This window comes from Octodon degus, unplaced genomic scaffold (genome assembly GCF_000260255.1).
Source record: "Octodon degus isolate 3935 unplaced genomic scaffold, OctDeg1.0 scaffold00049, whole genome shotgun sequence".
Classification (NCBI taxonomy): domain Eukaryota; kingdom Metazoa; phylum Chordata; class Mammalia; order Rodentia; family Octodontidae; genus Octodon; species Octodon degus.
The window spans coordinates 392,697-412,159 of record NW_004524625.1 but is presented as its reverse complement, the minus strand read 5'-3'; the positions used below and the strand labels follow the sequence as shown (position 1 = coordinate 412,159).

The window sequence follows — 19,463 nt, the reverse complement described above, 5'->3', positions numbered from 1 at the left end:
TCCCTAGCGTCATGGAATGACAGAAGTTCATGAACCAAGTGACTTTGTGTGTGCATGTGTGTGTGCTATATTTCAGAATAGAATAGAATAACCTTGTTAGAATAAATTTTATTAAAACTATGTAGCAATTCAAAAAAAAAAAGTAGTTGGGAGGTTGAGGCAGGATTCTGTGAGTTTTGAGGCCAGTCTGAACTACATAGTAAGACCTTATCTCACCCACCCCCCCTGCAACAGAGAGAGAGAGAGAGAGAGAGAGAGAGAGAGAGAGAGAGAGAGAGATCAAGATCAAGTGGATGTCACCACCTGTTTGAAATTAGCATACCCAGAATCAGATGAGAATCATCGGTCCCAGGCTCTTGAGGAACTCAGCCTCTGGCCAGCTCTGTAGCTTTCATTCTCCCTGGGTCCTCTCCCTCTAGGTCTCTAAGCAGCTTTGCACTGTTTCAACCTTCACTTCCTCTCCTCTCTTCTGCTGTATACCTCCGCATCCTGCTCTCTCAGCTTCAATATCACCCCCTCCAAGAAGCTTTCTTTGGTTCTCTGAAGCCTTTTTTGGTTCCCTATTCGGAGCCCACACTAGCACTTCATGCCTTGTTACACTACCCGCTCCCATGGGACGCTTCCCTAGGGGAGAGGGGGCCTACTGTCCTCTGAGATCCATATCATGGCACCAAAAAGGCCAGGGTGGCACAGCGAATGACACCAGGAGTCTTGGTGACATGGTGATGTTTGGAGGGCAAGATCCCTGGAGTCTCCCTTCATCTCCTGCCACATTCCTTCCCCCATCAGTAGGCTGTGACTGCCTTCCTAGAAGACCCAGGCCCACACACTTCCCTCCTCTATCGCCACCACAGACAGATGCCACCACGATGCTAGGGCCCGACCATGGCAAGAGCTGACCCAGTTGTTTCCTTGCTTCCATTCTGACCTCTTACAATCTACCTTATCCATTAAGTCAAATAAAGCTTTCAAGATCCGGTACCCAATCACAAATGTCTACTTTGAACGTCTCCAGCAATGTTTGGGCTTACATGATCTCTCGCTAACTCTATTTACCATCTTCTCTTTTTCTTTCCCCAGTTCTAGCTTTTTTCCAGTTCCCCAAACAGAGCAGGCTCATGCCTGCCTCACACGCTTTGCCCTGGTCCTTCTGCCTAGGATGTTCTTCTCTTGGTCCCTCATATGTTTTATTGTTTTCCTTACATTTACCATTTCCTGATATTTTAGTTTTTATTCTGTGGGAACTAGGACCTACTAAATAGGTCTTTACTAAAGATCTCATGGACAAATGGCAGAGTCAGGGGCACACACTCACTGACAGTGGGCTGAGTGGCAACAACAGGCAAGGACAAGGAAGGACTGGGCTTATTTTTGAGTGTAAAGGTGAAGATGCCCAATAGACCTTTCCTGCTCCTCCTCTGGCAGATCCTCGGTGTGAACACCTGCACATCCAGAAGGGGCAGTCTCTGCAGCATATGGAACAATGCTAGGAAGGGACTCAGCTGCGGGCCCCCTCTGGAGTGCCCAGGACACAGCATGGTCCCTTATGGGCTGCTCTCTGACAAGAGAAACTGAGGTCACTCAGACCCAGGCTCTGGGGCAAGCCCCTTCACCTCCCACCTGTGTCTTTGTGCTTCAAATGCAGGGCAACCTGGCCTCTATTCTGGCACCCTGGCCATTGTGATGACCACGTGGAGAATGGCTGTGGAGGTGCCCGGGACACTAAGGATCCTTCAGAGGAGGTCAGCAAGTTCAGGGTGGCATGGGTGTAGACTTAGAATCCTTCAAGGTTGGTACAGAGGCACATAGGACTGAGCACCACAGGGTTTACAGGCTGAGGACTGAGGTCCCAGATCTTCTGACAGGTGACAGGAGGCAGGAGAAAAGGCAGGACTCTCACTTGGAGAAGTGCCAAAGAATGTGTGTGTGTGTGTGTGTGTGTGTGTGTGTGTGTTTGAAATGGAGGGGGAAAGCTTACAACCACCATACTCTGATCCCTATTATATAATGATATTAGCCACTCTTCTAAACCCTTGATCTATGTCATTTTGTCTGATTTCCACAAGCACCCAATAAGGTAATGAGTATAATTCCCATTTTACAGAGAAGGAAACTGAGATTCAGAAAAGTGAAGGAACTCAGTTTCTAAGTGTTTTGGAGCTGGGACTTACACAGGTCTAACTGCCCAAGTGCTGTCTTCTCTGGTACATGGTGACCCAGCTGTTCCCTACAGAAGTATTCCCATTTTTGCCCATGAGAAAAATAAGGCTTAGAGAGGTGACTTACCCCCAAATCACACAGTCAGCAAATAGCACAGTCGAGACCGGAATCAGTCCGTCTGCCTCCTAAGGAACTGTTTCTGCTACACCAGGTTGAGATCTCCCTTTATAATCCGCCAGAGACCCAAGCACACAGGCATGCGGGGCAGAACAGCTCCCAGTCTAGGTTCTGAGGTGTTCCCTCTCAGCTCTGTCTCCATCTGATTTACTGGCGGCCCGGGTCCTGGGAGAGCTACTGAGGAGGCTCACAGCGCTGGTGGTGAATCACTAAGGGCAAGCCCCTTTCTGGAGACACGTGCATCCCACGGGGGAATTAGACCTTAACCCAAAGGAATGTGGCTGCGATGGCGCAGTCTCAGCTAGCTAGACGTGGGGGCTGGGGGTCGCCTCATCTTACTCGACCTCCTTGGGGAAGGCTGGCTTCAAACCCTGGGTGAGAGAAGCCTCTTCTAGAGGAGCGGGCGGACTACCCCAGGGGAGTGAGCTAGGAAGCGCACACTCGGGCTGGTGGGGCCCGAGTGCAAGCCCTGCGCTGCCCGGGCCGTCTGCGTTCCCCGGCCAGTGCTTCGCCCTGAACGCCTGGACGAGTTTCCCACCTGTCAGATGGGATGCCCGCTTGCGCTTCGCGGGAAAGAGCAGGGACACAGGAGCCTGCCGATTTCTCAGGGTCCGACGGAGGGCTCAGCCCCGCTCCATGCGCGACGAGAGCGTTTGGGGAGAGGGGGCGCCAGGGGACCCTCACCCCAGCCGGGCTCCCGAGGGCGCGGACCGCGGCTCGCTCCGGGACGCCTACCTGGCTCAGCGCAGCCGCCGCTCCACTCCCGGGCAGCCTCGGCACATTTTGCACAGACCCGACCCTGGTCCCACCCGTGCCAGCCCGGGTCACGGCCCGCGGATCGGCCGCTGCACCGCCCCACCGAGCCGGCCGCGAGGGGGCGGCGCCGCCGGGTTTAAATAGTGCTCGTGCTTGCCCGCCGCCACGCCCCTGGGGGCTGGGCCACGGGGTCCTAGCGCCCGCAAACCACGATCGCGGGTGTCCGGGTTTCTTGTGAGCTGGCGGTGCGGGGGTGGGGTGAAGCATCTTCGGTACCCTGGAATCCGGGCTGAGTAGGAGCAAGGGCGAGGGGACCCGCGGAAAGGACTGGGAGGGGGAGACAGCAAAGCCTGCGCGGGCTAGCGCGCCAAGGGCGGCGGCACGTGCAGCTGGGGCCCGAGGGCGGGGTGGAGCCCGCAGCCCAGGTCCTGGGAGGAAATCCTGCCTGCCCCGATTTCCCTGCCGCCGGAGAGAGCAGAGAGGTGACTGGCGGCCACCAAAGGCGGAAGGAAGTGACCCTTCGTTGGCCCTGGACGGCCGCGAGGGGGTTCCCCGCACAGTAGCCATTCCTCCCCCATCGTTCCCCGGACTATCAAAGTCCTCGGTTTTTCAGATGTAGGATCTAAGGCTAGGGGTGTGGACAGTAAATACAAATAAAAACCAGGTGGTTGGATCCCCATTTATTGTAGGGAACCCGGAGCTCAGGAAGGTTAAATGGCATGGCCAAAGCCACACAGTCTGTAAGAGGCAGAGATTGCATGCTGATCTGTCCGCAGCGCTAAATGCAGCCAAGTCTGGGCACCCTCTTGCCAAAGGGTGGGGTCAGCGCAGAGAGGACACACCTGACACCAAGTGCCCTGGGACCTGACCTAGCCTCACAGGCCGGGGAAGGCTTCCTAAGTGGCCATGAGGTCATGGGTAGGAGGTTATGGGTAAGGGGCCCAGCCAAAAGCCTGGGGAGGGTGTCCATCCTTTCCCTTCCCTCCAGCCACCATGCCCTCAGATCTGTGCTTGCAAGAGTCCCAGCTAGTCCACATACCTGCTCTCATCAGCGTCTAGGGCTCTATTTAGACAAATGGAACCTTGGCTTCCTCTTTGTATAGTGGAAAAGACAGTAGCTACTGCTTGGGGTTGGTGCCAGAACTAGGCTAGCGCAGTCAGGCTGGTGGCCTGACCCTGGGGCCTGTGGGTAACTGGTATGATGGCTTTATTGCATAGATTGGGGGGGATACTTCAGCTATTCCCTGAGGACTTCCTTTTCCAGGAATTTGCCAAGGGGACAAATGAAAGTGCAGTGTCAATACAGTATGGCTGAATTAGATACTGTCCGAGGCTCTTCTATTTGCCTTGCTGCCTCAAGCAGGCTGGACTGTCTAGGTATTACCTCACTCTTCCTGGAGCTGCCACCCAGAAGAAACTCATGGACTGTCAATGACCAGGGGCAGGGGTGCGCTGGGGCTAGGGTGGGCTGGGGCTGGGCAGCCCCCTCCAGTGCAGAGGCTGTGGTGCGGTTGTGGTTAGCTGGCTCATGGGGTTCCACCTTACTTAGTGCCCAGATGGGGCTCCCCAAGAGTTGGAAACACCTGGGCAATCAAGCATGCCCACCTGCTACAGATGTCTCTTGGGACCTCTGGCTAAAAGCCAGCAACTTCTTGGCACCCTTTCTTCATCTCTTCCCTCCCTCAGCAGTCACATCGTGTGACTTCTGGCAGCTTCGCTTGATCCTTCTGACCTTAATTTGTTGCTCTGCGAAGCGAGACTAATTACAGTGCTAATGAGGGATCACAGAGTGATCACTGGTGACCCCTGTAAAGCACCTACTTGCTCAGCAAATGTGACTCTTCCCTGGTGGGCCTCAGTGAGCTGGTGAATAATGTCTAGGACCTACTTTTGTGGAGTTCCCCCAGCAGAGGAGAACACAGAGGACACCTGAATGGAGAAGCTTTGAAGGTCAAGTCCAGAAGGCTGAGCTTGGCTTGGTAGGAGAGGGCGCATGGGAACTGAGCAGGTTGGATTTGCCTGGCAGCTATGCAGGGGGTAGCTTTCTGTGAAAGGCCACCGAGGCCACCTTTGTATCCAGCACTGCTCACTCCTGTTTGCATGCTCCAGACCCAGAGGGACAGCTCAGACCTCACAGGGCTGGTATTTTTGTGGAAATGCTTCATTCCCTTCTGTATCTGTCAGTGAAGATAGGAGGCATGCCTTTTCCTGTATCTTTAGCACTGTCATTCTGAGATGGTGCCTCTCAGGCTCAGGGCTCCCTGGGGAGGGTTTTGCAACCTCAGAGTCCTATGCAGGAGTCAGTTGTCCAGAAAGGCAGTGATGTATACATCCCGTGTGAATTTGGACAAATTACTAAGCCTCTCTGGGCTTCGCTGTCCCTTTCTAAATTTAGAACAAGAGTGAGAAAGACTATGGCATCTTGGATCCCCAGTTTAGTTTACTTTTTGCGGAATACTCAGTACAGGCCATTTCTTCCTGTCGTGTGTCAAGTCAGAACATGGATTGCCATAGCTGCCTTCCTAGTAGGTGTTTTTATTTTCAGTTACTAAGTAGGCAACTGAGGCTCAGAGAGGCTGGGTAACTGGCCCATTACATAATGTTTGAATCTGGAATTGAATCCGGGTGTTCCACTTCCCAGACTTGATCTCAGTGCACAAATGTGGCTGTCCTTATTCTCTGTCCCTTCCCAGCACCCCTGTGGGACCCTAGTGGGGTAGAACCTTGGGATCCCTAATTCTGCCCCTGACCACCCTCCCTTATCCCCTAAGGCAACTGGGCTGAGACCATCCCAGCTAAGGGCCACTTTCTGGAGGGACAGTAAGAGAGGACAACAAATGTGACTGCCTTGCAGCCAGAGGGAGTTGGTGAGTTGCGAAAGCTTGCTGGGTGCCTGGGAAAGAGACACACGTGGGTGAGGACAGGTGGCATGCCCCTTGCTCTGAGGTCTACAGTGGGAGTGATGAGAACTTGCAGGCCCAGGCCTGGTGCCAGGGGCTCCTTTGGCGTTGTCTTCTCCCTACAGAGTCTCAGGAGGCAAGATAGCATTGGTCCCTTTCACAGAGGAGGGGCTGGGGCTCGGGGGCACACAGGAAACATGGCAAGGGGCAGCCTGGGCTCCATTTCAGTCTTCAGCCTCCAGACTCCAGAGACTTTTTTCACTAGGTTTTAGTTCTCCATGGAGTACAGGTCACCCCCTCCCTGTGACATTCAGTTACTTACCCAGGCATGGGGAGTGGATACAGGTGAGGACCTGGCCCCCAAGGCCATTGTACAGGAGGCTCGCAGTCCTGTCAATCAGTACACAGTGTGGCTGATTCCAGATAGGGAGGCTCCCGGTGGCCCCCAGGGAAGATGAGATGCTAGCAAGAAAATTCGAGACTGGGCAAACCAGGTGGTGCATGATTGGAAGAATCCCCACAGCCTGACTCTGTGCTGTGCTGTGGACCATGAAACCACAACCTTCTGCAGTACTGGGGCTGCTGGGAACCCGCAGGCTTGCCTTTCAGATGGATTTTCCCTTCTGTTTTACCCATGTGAATATTAACCTCGATAGACCTTTTCTTGACGGTGTTAGGCTTTCGTTATGGTCTTTAAGGCCGTAAAACATCATCTCTAAACCAACAGTAGCTGGCAAGGCGGTGACCAGCACGTACACCCCCGAGGCCAGAATTGGGAATAGTGCACTGTAGGAGGAGCAGACCTTGTGCCATGAGGGAAGCCAACTGTAACTGCCCTCTACACAATCTTCTTCCCAGCCTCAGTTTCCTTGGCTGTAGAATGGAGACGATCATTCTGCCATCTTCAGGGGAGTGAGAAGAGGATGGGCTGTGGGAGGTGAGTCTTAGGAAAGAGTGGCTTCACTGGGCCTGTGGGAGGGGCTCAAGCCAGCTTCTCGGCCAAACTAGTGGAACTGAGGCTGAGAGGCACTGGCTCTGGGGACCACAGTGATAGCAGTGGCGAGGGGCAGGTGGGCTTTGTGGTGAGGCTGGGGCAAGCCTGGCCTGGATATTTTTCAGTACTGGGGATTGAACCCAGGGCTTTCATGTCCACAGAACTTTTGTTTTTTAATTTTGAGATGGGATCTTATGGTTGGACAACCCCACCGGTGAACTGAGCACAGTAACAATGGCCCCTCCCCCACCTGGCTGCAGAAACGAGGCAAGCAAATGGGCCGGTTCTGGTTAGCAGAACCGTTAGCCTTTCTTACTGGAAGTGCTTCTGTTTGGAAGGGTAGGCTAGGCCAGGCAGCTTCCTAAGCAGCTTTTATGCATCTACCCACTTAATCTTTGCCACGCTCAATAAGGTAGGCTTTATCGCCCCTGTTATTCTTGCTAGTATTCTCTCCATTGTGGGATGACACATCAGAAAACCCAGAGAGGTTGAGTAACCTGAGCTCCCCCAACCCAGGGCAGATGGGTCCAGGCAGCCAGGCTGCAGCACCTGCATGCTTAGTGCTTTTGCATTAGCCAGCAGAGCAGATAATCTAGAAGGCATGGAGAGCTATATTTCCACTCTCACTATAGATGGGGTGGGAGGGCCAGAGGAGGACAGCAGGAGGGAAGAGAACAGCATGGATTTTGGAATAAAATGCACTGGAATTCCTGTTTTTGCTGTGCCGCTCATTGCTGCGTGCCTTGGGGCTCGTGGCTTTACCTCTCTGAACCCATTCCACCTCTGTTAAGGGGGAGCAACACTGGGTGAGCAGGGCTGTTTGAGGAGTGAGCCCATGGCTGTCACCTGCTTCTTTGGCTGAGCCCAGGGAGGGAGTGAAGTGGTTGTGGAGCTGAGTGATGTGCATGACCACATGGGGCAGGTAGAGGCCCCTGGTGGATGGCAGGAGCATGTGGCCTGCGCACACCAAGCTCTCCCTGGATGGTGGCTTCTTAGGTGAAGGCACAGTGACCCCTTGTCCTACTCACGCTGTCTCCATCCTTGCCACCATGAGGCCCTCCGAGGATACGGCACGTGCTGCCCTGTGAAGGGAAGTGGAGACACGAACGGGCAGGAGCTAACTCCAGTCACCCAGCTAGGAGCTGGTAAGGTGCGGACAGTCCCCTCTACAGTCCCTGCAGTCACCCTCCCCCTGTGTCGTTCCACCTGCTGATGGGAGCCATGTGTTCCCCAAGACACATGTGTCTGCACCCTCTGCATGTGCCCTCAAAGGCTGGTGCAGGACTCAAGGGGCCACAACTTGTGGAAATGACAGGTGTGCATCACTTCACACTAAGTGTGTTACGGGCACACACTATCAATTGTCCTTTCCTTTCTATTCCTTCTATTTCTCTCTGCTCTTTTCTCCTTTCTCTTCCTCTTCCTCCTCCTTCTCTCTTCCCTTCCTCTCTCCCTCTTCCTCTCCCTCCTCTTTCTCTCAGTACTAGGGTTGAACCAAGAGATTTTTCACTGAGCTATGTCTTCAGCCCCCACCCTCTTTCTAAGTCAAGTTGGCCAGGCTGGGCTTGAACTTGTGAGTCCCCTGACACAGCCCCTCAGAGTGTTGGGGCTACAGAGAGTTGTGCCACCATGCCTGTCTCACACATTTTTCAGATGTTGTAGAGACACAAAAGTCAGTCACCATACTTAGATAATGTTATGGTTTACATCTACAATGTTTCCCGAAAGTCCTGTGTTCAGATTTGGGGTTTCGGTGGGGACTGGATCGAAGGCAACTGTATGCATCAGTGGATTGGTAGGTTAGTTCTTTGTGCGGTCATAGCTGGCTGTGCTGTGTGGAGGTGAAGGCTTGTCAGAGGGGGCAGGTCACATGGGCCTGAGCTTCCCTGATCCTTGTCCCTGGCTCTTCCCTTCTCTCTCTCTATTTCCTGGCTGCCCCGAAGTTGCCAGGGGCTGATCAGATACCCAGATACCTGTGGGAGGAAGGGTGGGGAAAAAGAGAAAAATGGCACATTTCAAGCTACACAGGGTGGGGGTTTGAAGAAGGGGGCACCAGGAGGAAGCTGTCTCTGGTGAGCAATCACACCAATCTCTGTAGTCAGCCCACTCTTATTAGCCAGCAAGGAGCAGGGAAGGGTGTTGGATGTTTCCTGGAACAGTGACTACAGTAAGAATAGGGTAATAAAATGGTAATCAAGCTTATTATTTTAAAGGGAACAAGTTAAAGCCCTTTGCCCCACCTGGATGCCTGCATTTTGTATACTGTCTTCAGCAGATATTATCTTGCCCCAGGAGGCTGGGAGGATGAGTTTTGCCAACACAACCAGAGAGCATGCAGCAATTTGCAAACTCTCCTGTCGCAGGTCACACTGCCTGGACCACACGACCATGATCATGGAGCCTGGTTCCCAGCATGGTACTATATTATTTCATACTCTTGATCCCTAACAGTTCTCTCTTCTTGTTTCTGTAATTGCAGGAGTTGAAACAGCATGAATTGAGGTTGTACACTGTCTAGGCATTGTTTGGTTTGGGTGTCTAGGCATTGATTTCCCCTGTGGCAGGGTAGAAGAAACGCAAATCATATGCTGATTAGTATAATCAATACAGCATAAAATCTAAAATGAGCTTTGAGAGCCAGCGAGATAGCTCAGCAAACTAAGCACCTGCTTAGGCAAGCCCAGGGACTAGGCTTTGACCCCTGGTAGTGCCTGCCACACTGGGCCCTGCTCCTGGGTATGCTGAACCAGTGACTGAGTCCGGGTGTGGTGGCTCACGCCTGTAATCCCAGCACTGGGGAGGCTGAAAACAGGAGGAGCACTATGAGTCCAAGCTGCGTAGTGAGACCCTGTACCAAATAAATACATAAATAAATAAATAATCCAAAATTAGCTTTGAGATAATTTCACAGATTAAGTTGATCAAAAGAATTAGCAAATTTAATCCCAACCCTGAATTTGTTCATCACAATTTTGAATCTGCTGAGATGTGGATAACATCTCCCCTTGCAGCCCCTTTAAATCAATACTCATTATTACTATGTATAGCACCCCGCATGTGGGTCTTTATCTGCTCCCCAGGATAGGTAAAGTGGTTACCCAGGAGCAGAGTTTCACAATCCCGAGTACTAGTAAAATGGTACCGGAGACCTTGCTGTAGCTGCAGGTTCTCTATTTCACATCCCACCTATGTAACAGTCATGTCTAAGACACTAATCTGTGACTGTCATTTTGTGTCAGTAGAATGCTGTGTATTTAAAGCTTTGTTTGCAGTTCTGTCTAATTATCTACCAAACGAGTAGTCTGTATCAAATGAGTAAGAGCTATAGAGGAGACAGCAACACTAGAAATCAATGACGCCAAAGAAACAATTCCAGCAACCTTAGCATTTGTTTTGTCTTGTGCAGAACGTGATTAACTAATGTTTATAATAAATGAATCACAGGAGAGTTGGCCTATCGCGGTGTAAGATTCACCGGCATTCAATCTCCAGACATATGCCCTCCGATCAGCAAGGCCTTGTTTGTAGAGCTCTAGGGGATACACAATGGTGTAAGGTACATTCCTTACAATTAAAAGTGAGATTTCATTTAGTAGTTCCATACAAGAAGATAAGATGTTATGGATATATGGAAAACTGTAATTTTGCTTTTCCAAATTTGGATATGGAGGTACCATCAGTAAATTTGTACAAACATCTCTTCTACTTTTGATCAACACAATAGGGAAGGGCCATTTTTTAAAAATTAATTTTATTGAGAAACAAATAGCAATGAGACAGTTTCAAAACAGGCTAGTAGGACAGTTTCAATAATTAATACATTGCATATTGTTGTCTTCTTACTAGTTATTCATAGTGTAAGATGCAGACATGATATTCTGTCCAAACACTATTAGCACAAATCTTTTATTGAATTAAGAGAGAGTAGCTGTATATCTATCTTATTTTGTATATACAGATACAAAATGGTCCTTCATTTACATCCCCTTTTTTGTTTAGTTTTGTCAGAGATGGGTATTCCATTGCCATTTAAATATTGTAGGTGCGTGAATTCAGCAAAATAATTCAATATAGTCCAGTAACCTGTAATAGTAGTGGGTTATCCATAGAACTGGCAATGTCAGAAGTTGTTGACTTGAGCCTTTTACAGCTCAGCATATTAATATGGCTTTACTTTTTATACCTCATTTTTATACTTTTCTGCTGGATGGTTAAGAGCAAGATAAAGCAAGACCTATATACCAAAAAATGTAACTTTTGTATCTGATAAGGTCAGTCAAATCCCCTTAGGATTTATCCTGAAACCCTGTACTGCAGTTTGTAGATCCTTTGTCAGTGTCAGCCACGTGGCTGAGTCACGGCCATTGCTTGGCCAACTTGTGAAAGCCTGAAAGAATATTTTCTCTCCATAGGTTCACTCTACATCATTGATCACATTCTTCTGTGGCCCTATAATCTCCTTGATCAGAAAATTTGGGACACAACTGAGTTACATTATGTTACAGTACAGGTTCTCTTATATCCTGAGTCCTCACTGACCTTGAATGGCTAGAACCAAAATGTTGGCTGTCTTTGCAGCCAGAAGGGCCATTTTTAAAAATGTCCTCTGAAGGGGTCCAGGTTTGCCATTGATGATGGCCTGTAGCAATGGGGGGCTGAAGCTAGACCCATGCTGTGAGGCAGGTCCCTCATCTCTAACATATAGAACAGAAGTGTTTCTTCCAAAGTAGTTGGCATGATAATGCTGATTGGCCACATGGTTGTTGTCTTTCCCTTCTAGCCTCCCCTGAGGGCTCCAGTCTATGAACTCAAAATTTTTTTCTTTGTAATAATTTTATTGAGAAACAAATATCAATGAGACAGTTTCACAACCAATTACTGGCACATTTTCAATAGTTAATTCATTGCATGTAGTTGTCTTAGTGGTTAGTCATTGTACAAGATGCAGACATGATATCCTGTCTCAAACAGTATTATAACAAACCTCTCTATTCATTGCATTAAGAGAATGGAGCTCTATATCTATCCTATTTTGGGTATACAGATACAAAAGGGTCGTTCATTTGTATCCTCTTTTTTTGGTTAGTTTTGTCAGAGAAGGGCATTCCATTGTCATTTAAATATTGTAGGCGCGTGAATTCAGCAAAATATTCCAATATAGTCCAGTAGTCCATAATAGTAGTGGGTTTTCTGTAGGACTGGCAAAGTCAGAAGTTTATGAACTCAAATTGATTTAAATATATTTTTTGTCCTTTCTCTCCTTTACAGGAGGTCCATGGGTGGCATGATCACAAATGACACTCCCAGAGGGAAAAAAAAATATATATATATATATGAAGGATGCTGGGTGCAGAGGATTTAATCCATTCTCCTGAGATGTTAATTGATCCCAGCCCAGAGCTGTCAATTGTTCATCATGATGGGTCATGCCAAACCTGTGGGTATGCAGGCAAACAATTAGATTTTAAGGACTGATATTCAAAGCATAAGGGTATATGTAGAAAGTGTGATGTGTGATTTAGAGTAATATTGGAATCTGTGAACCTCAAGGCCATAAAGAGTTCTGGAACCAAATGTAATAATTCAGCATACTAAATTGCAGGAGGAAGATGAGCCCATGGAGGGGCTCATAATACAGGGGGGTTAGGTACATGCACCCAGTATTATCTTCTGGACACAGGGTTTGTACATAGAGAATGACAAATGATGGCCATCATGACAATGAGCATATTTTCTAGGATATATGGGGAGCCCTGTCTCATCACCAGCCTTTCTAACTCCTGAACTGTCTTCTTCACTCATCCCCATGTGTATTAGTTACTCTTCTCTCATTGCTGGGACAAATACCCAACACTAAAAATTAGGGAAGGAAAGGTTTTTGTAGCTCAAAGTTACTGAAGGTTTCATAGTTTAAAACAGCCTGAATTATGTAGCAAGACTTTGGAATCTTATTTGCTCAGGAGACAGGGTCAGTGCCTCTGTCTTCTCCAAACATCTCCTCTCTGCCTGAGGTATCCTCAATTGCAGACACCGCCACCCCACACTACAGGGTCTGGAGGAGAGGCTGGGTCACTGCCATGTGCATCATGACCTTCTCCACACCTTCAGAGAGACCACAGCCTCAGGGACAGCATGAGATGCCAGTTTAATGGTTTGCTCCATCCTGGCCCCGCCCCTCAAGCCCCCCCTGATCTTCTGGCCCTGTCCCTCAAGCCACTCGCTGCTGCTCCTGCAGCCATGTCTGGCCCATAACTTACACGAGGCTTTGGGGGGACGACTAGACACAAAGTATAACACCATTCCATGGGCTTTGCTGTCTGTGTGGTAGTTGAGAGCTGAGGAGTTTCTTCCAGGGCCATGCAGGAGAAGGCTTACACAGCAGCAGCAGACTTCACCATGGGTTTGGAGACCTCCTTTCCCTATGGTCACACGTTCTAGGGTGGCACCCACAATGCTGTTCTAGGACATGTTACTGCACAAGCATACCCTCAGCTCCATATTTTTAGTTGTACCAGACCATCACACTTTCCTGTTTGGACATCTTTCCAAAGGACTTGTGCGCTGGAAATGTTCTTAGATTTGTCTTTCTGCTCCTGAAGCTCTGATGGGATGTATCTATTTTCTGTCTAACAAATTTAAGGTATAGGTAGCAAGACCTAATTGTGCCTGTGGGGAGGATCCATACTCCCCTTTTTGTTATTTTAACTGTATCTTTAAGGAAAGATGTGCACACCTTACTATGGCTTGGATCTAAGGCTTGTAGGAAATGCCTGTAACATGTTTTAATAAGCTAGAGCTTGAAAAAAGAGGATAAAGCTTTACTAACATATGAGAGTCCATTGTCAGTTTTGATTGTATGAGGGACTCCCATGGCAGCAAAAACACACAAATGATGTTTTCAAACATGTCCCACCTTTTTGCCACTATGGGTGAGAGCATGAATCATATGGGAGTATTTATAGATACATGGACATATAGTAACTGCCCAAAGGATGGGCTATGAGTAACATGAATTTGTTAATTTTTGTTTTGTTTAAGGCCCTTGGGTACTGCATCCTTCAGTGCAGTTGGGGTAAAGGATACGTTGGCAAGTAGGACATGACCAGACAAATTGTTCTAAATAAGAATGAGACAATTGAAGTTCTTTGGTTAGGGCTCTACTAGTGTGATCATGATGAGTGGGATTGTCTGGCCAAATCAAAGGGAGTAACATAAGCCACCAATGAATCAGCCTGTTGGTTACCTTGGGCTAAAGGACCCAATAAATTAAAATGGGACCCAATTTGCCCAGTATAAAAGGTGGCACAGCAACTTTGAATTACTCTTTGTAACCTAAGAAACTGTATTTTAGTGGGAACAGTGAATTCAACTATTATAATTTCATCTGGACATCAAGCACTTTGAAATGTAAAAGATAGCCAAAAGAATGTTATTTCCTATCAATCATGATTGTTTGAGTAGTTGCATCCCTGTAGAATGTTAACAGACATAGTCATATAGATTCTAGAGAAAACTTGAGATCAAGAGCCACACATAGTATTTTAGCATGACAATCATGATGGCATTATTTCTGTAACAAACTTAAATGTCCTAGTATGGAATAGCCTTTTTAGTCCATCATCTCTATTTAGTACATGAAAAAAATTTCATCTAACTTGTTATCCTTTAGTGGATGTCACTGAAGAAGTGTGACCTTATCTGGACTGCTCAGTGCCTGAGCATCTTTAAGTATAGTCACACATAAGCCTTAAAAAACAAACGAACAAACTATCACCTAACTGATGACCTCAGGTTCGTTTGACATACACCTCATCACAAGTGGCTGGAACACAGGGTAAAGGCAGATATCTGAGTCTAGAAAAAGGTTCTCATCATAAATAATTCTAGTTTTACATCTTAGCAGGCCTGTACACCTGAAGGGTGTGGCTACACTTAGTACATTATGAGATTAGGAATAATGAATATCATAGCTATATAGAAACCTTTGTCTCCTAATTTAGTTTTATATCGAGAGTATCTTTTAATGGGATCTTATTGCTCCAGAAAGCTTAACCTTCTGATAATGATCAATGCAAGCATATCACAATAGTATGCTTAGCAATGTTTATTGGGGTGTGTCTCCCATAAGGCATAAACTATTGGGGCCCCATTAATGAACAAAGGCTGGAATAAGATGTTTCCAGGTAGCTTCTCCTTTATTCACCAAAGGAAATCCTGTGCAGCAGTTGTCCCAAGTCCAAGGAGTCTCTGTTTTAACAAATATTAGATGACCTATGAGAACTAGATTATAATAATTATTCATTATTTTTGACCATTGAAAGATTTCTGAGTTATAGTATAGATAATAATATGAATCTTATAAAAGTTCAGTGTTAGCCCAAATTATGTTAAGTGTTACAGACACAACAAACTAGTTGCAAGTTAGCTAGTTTGAAGCTAGACCCATTTTTTTTCTAGACTCAGATATTTGCCTTTATTTTGTGCTGCAGCTACTTTTGATGAGGTATATGTCAAACTAACATCTGATTGAGGCCACCAGTCAGATGACAGTTTTTTAAAAAAGTAATGTACATATAATCTCTATATGCATAATGTACATATAACCAACCAGACTCAGCATCATTCTGATCAGTTGGCAGTCTGAGTGGAAGTATATCCTTAACTCTAATGACATTTATCTATAAGCCATAGACATAGATACTTTAAAAATCCAAAAGGTCAGAAAGAAGAAAAAGTTGTTGAGCTCAAACAAAACAGCTGTTATGGAGGACCACCAGGATGGCTGTCCTTGCAAGGAGAGCATTTTTCTCCATTTTGGCTAAACCTGGCCCTGATTCCATGTATGAATGTGTACAGAGCTGGCTAGGATAGTTTTTTACTCCCTCAATTGGCTTTAAGCAATACAAATGGATCTAGCCAAGGTGCTGATTTGTAGTCTTTAAACAATGCAACAGGTCAGTAATGTCCTTCTATAGCTTCCAACTGGTATTCCTCAGCTAGGCAGAGTGATGCTGTGCTATCTGCTGAGACTGAAGCTTGAGAAAGAGCTCAGGGTGTGAAGAGTAGGCACTAAAGCTGAAGCACTGACCCCCAAATGCAAGATACTTCCTCAACTGTGTTATGCAGATTGCTCTTCCTGCATGCCTCTCTCTGCGCTTTGAAGAGTGCTATTGTGCCTCCTGCCTAGCCCAGCTTACAGCATGCATGTGCTTCCTGCCATTCCCATAGCCACTAATTCCTGAACCACTCGCCTCTTCACAAATTAATAAAATCCAGTTGTGGCCCTGGATTTGGACCTTTGTTCCAGGTCCTGAACTCAGGGCCCCCTTGGCTCCCCACCACTGCAGATATTCTCGCCATGGGTTGCACTGGAAGTGGTAGATTGCAATTACTTATTAGAATTCCAATAACTTTTTCTTTGGATTGCAAATATAAATTCTCCCACTCCTCGATGAGATCCAGAAGGGCTTTTTTTAAAAAAAATTTTTTTTTATTATTTTTTTTAATGTATTTTGTTGTCACAGGGTCTCACTACACAGTTTGGGCTCATGGTGATCTTCCCATTTTTCAGCCCCCCCAGCTCTGGGATTACAGGAATCTGACACCCTGTCTAGTCTTGGTGGCCAGCTCAGTTGCCCAGGGGTGGGCCTGGTATGGCATATGGTGCCAGATATCAAACCTCGGTCCCTGTGCTTGCTTAAGTGGGTACTTCTGTCCACTAAGCTATCTCACTGGCCCCAGAAGGGCTTCTTAAAGCTGCACTTACCAGTTGCAGATTGGACAGACAGATGGGCAGACACACATAAGACAATTTGTTTACAAAACCAGAGTGCACACAGATGTATTTTGCCAATTTGAATTATAATAACTCTATGTAACACTAGTCAAAATGTTCTGTAGGGTAATTGACAGAGATCTTTTGTAATAGTGATCAGAAGGAATAAAAAATGTTTTTACTCCAAATCAGTTTTGTTTGATATTTTATCATCTTAAGGATTTTAGCAACTCCATGCCCCCACCTTTCATTTAGCTTCCCTTCTTTCACCTATTTGGGCCTCTTTTTTCTTCTAACAGCATTTATTGTATCTGTAACACTTAACATACTTTGGGCTAACAGTTGACTTTTATAAGATTTGATTTTTACATCTTGACAAACTTTTACAAATAATTTCTCCAATGTTTTGTGGCCCTGCTCACCTTAGTGGCTTGTTTGCAAGCTTTATGCATGTTCTCCAAAGCCAATTTAAGCATGATATTTTGGTCACTTGTGAAGGAGGCCTTTGTGTGTGGACAGCCTCGTGTGTAACTGAGACTACTGCTGGTACATGCCGCTGTGCCTAGCACAGCCAAGGGAAGCAGAGAGGCGCAAGCTGCTTCTCTGCTACACGCTCTGCTGCCAGCACACCAGCATCGCCAGCATTGGACAATAGGAGCAGCAGCCAAGCACACAGGGAGGGCAGCGGCCAGGGCGCTGGGCGTAGGCTGGGGGCAGGAAGTGGCAAGGCCTGTGGGAGGAACAGAATGCGCAGCAGCCCCAGGGAGCTGCCCACCAGCGCTGGGGGAAAAGGTGTGAGTGTCAGGCACCTTGAGCAGCTGGAGCTTCCTGCTGAAACTGGCAGGATGTTTACATGAAGCAGGCACTGAGGCTTTTTGCACCTCCACCAGCAGCTCGAACTCACAACCTCCACATCACTCGCACACATACCAGCCTGTGAATAGTCTAGAGGTGGGGGCTAAGAAAGAGTCACTCTACTTTTCTCCCAATCTTCCAGGCCCCTTAGGAAGAGCAGCAGCAGTTGTAGCAATTGTTTTAGCATACGAAAATTCCAATGCAGAGTTTACCGAACTTCATGTTGGGAGGGTATCTGGAGTAATCTGTTTTCCCCTAGCATGGGCCCTTCAGAAATTTTTGCTCACTCTATCCCAATCCCCTCTTCCAAGATTCCACTTGTGGGAACCATATATTATATTTGGTATTGTCTTGCAGAATTTTCAAAAGAGGGTGGGGTCTAACCTGGGCCCTGTCCTGTTTCAGCAGCATTCTCAACAACTGCACATATCTTTGCTCCTCTATTGTCAAATTCTGCCCCTATTACCCCAGTTAGAAAAGGTTTTCTGTGTGCTGCTTATTATACTTTTGTGTACCCACTCTGGGTTGTCCCTTGGAATCACCCAATGTCTGCTTCACTCCTTTCCATTCAGTGGAACTTCCCTTTCAGGTCTTAAGTTCCTGTAGTGGACATCAGTTGCTCCGGGTTAAATAGACCCCTGAATACCTGTGGGGGGAAAAGAAAGACAAACGGCAAATTTCAAGGAACATGAGGAGCGGGAGGAAGCTTTCTCTGGTGGGCAATCACACCCATCTCTGCAGCCAGCCTGCTTTTATTAGCTAGCAAGGAGCAGGGAAGGGTGCTGAACTTTTCCTGGAACAGTGACTGCAGTAAGAACAGATAATAAAATGCAGATCTCGTTTTCAAGGGGACAAGTTAAGGCTCTTTGCTCTACTTGGATTCCTGCATTTTGTATACTGTCTTTAGCAGTTATTATCTTGCCCCAGGAGGCTATGAAGATGAGTTTTGCCAACAGAACCGGAGAGCATGCAGAAATTTGCAAACTCTCCTGTCCTGGGGTCAGGTCACACTGCTTGGACCACATGACCATGGTCACGCAGCCTGGTTCCCAGCGTAGTACAATATTATTTCGTATTTCCTGCCCTCCGGCAGAGGGATGTGGCTTTCCAACACCGTGCTCTTCTGCTGTGTGGTTTCTCCCTTGGAGCAAGCCAGCTGCGGACTGCACCCCCTGAGACTGTGAGCCAAAGTAAACCTCTCCTCTGATAAGATGTGGATGTTGGGCATCATATCCCAGCAATGGAAGACTGATTAATACATTTGCACACACTCAAGTGTGTGTGTGACTCAGAAAGTTGACTCAGAAAGAGACACGACACATGCAGAAGTAAATATGCAAGCATGTACAAGGTACATACAATACGTGTAAATTGTACGTCCCACATAAATACCATACATCACTCACACACACACACACACACACACACACACACACACACACAGCCACATCCTATATTAGCAAGATTTCAAATGCTCAGGCTCCCCCAAACCAGTGTTCACACACACCGGAAACAGGACAGAAGAGCCCTTTTCTGTGTACATAATGCCCCAATACACAGAGACGCAAGCACACATATGCCCATCCTCCTGGGGTCAGGGCTGCTGTCTTGCACTGCACGTGCTCTGATTTTCTCAAAAGAAGACCACACAAGAGCTGAGTGGCTTTTACAAGAGCTGATTTCCTGGGGTATAAAAAGGGCAGAGTGGGGGAAAACACAGCTTGGCTTAAATTCGTCAGACCCTCCTGAGGAGCCTGTGATTAATCTAGTGAGGAGGTTTGGCCGGGGCCCCGGATGCAGTCTTCTGAGCGGTGCATGCTGGGCCCTCTCCGCAAAGCCACTCTCT

At 47.6% G+C, this 19,463-nt stretch overlaps 1 protein-coding gene across 5 annotated transcripts in view; it reads right to left on the bottom strand.

Annotated features, from left to right (window-relative positions):
• The window catches only part of Lrrc32 (leucine rich repeat containing 32), a 12,773-nt gene extending 9,574 nt beyond the window's left edge, over window positions 1–3,199 (bottom strand). For 3 of the 5 annotated variants that reach the window (XR_002821378.1, XM_023716626.1, XM_004632500.2), the window contains exon 1: window positions 3,073–3,199. The gene's annotated coding sequence lies outside the window, so the exon portion shown is untranslated. Of the gene's footprint in view, window positions 1–2,286; window positions 2,752–2,875; window positions 3,049–3,072 lie in introns of those variants that run through there. The other 2 variants (XM_023716629.1, XM_023716627.1) reach the window with 2 other exon arrangements.
• Window positions 3,200–19,463: the final 16,264 nt, after the last annotated feature.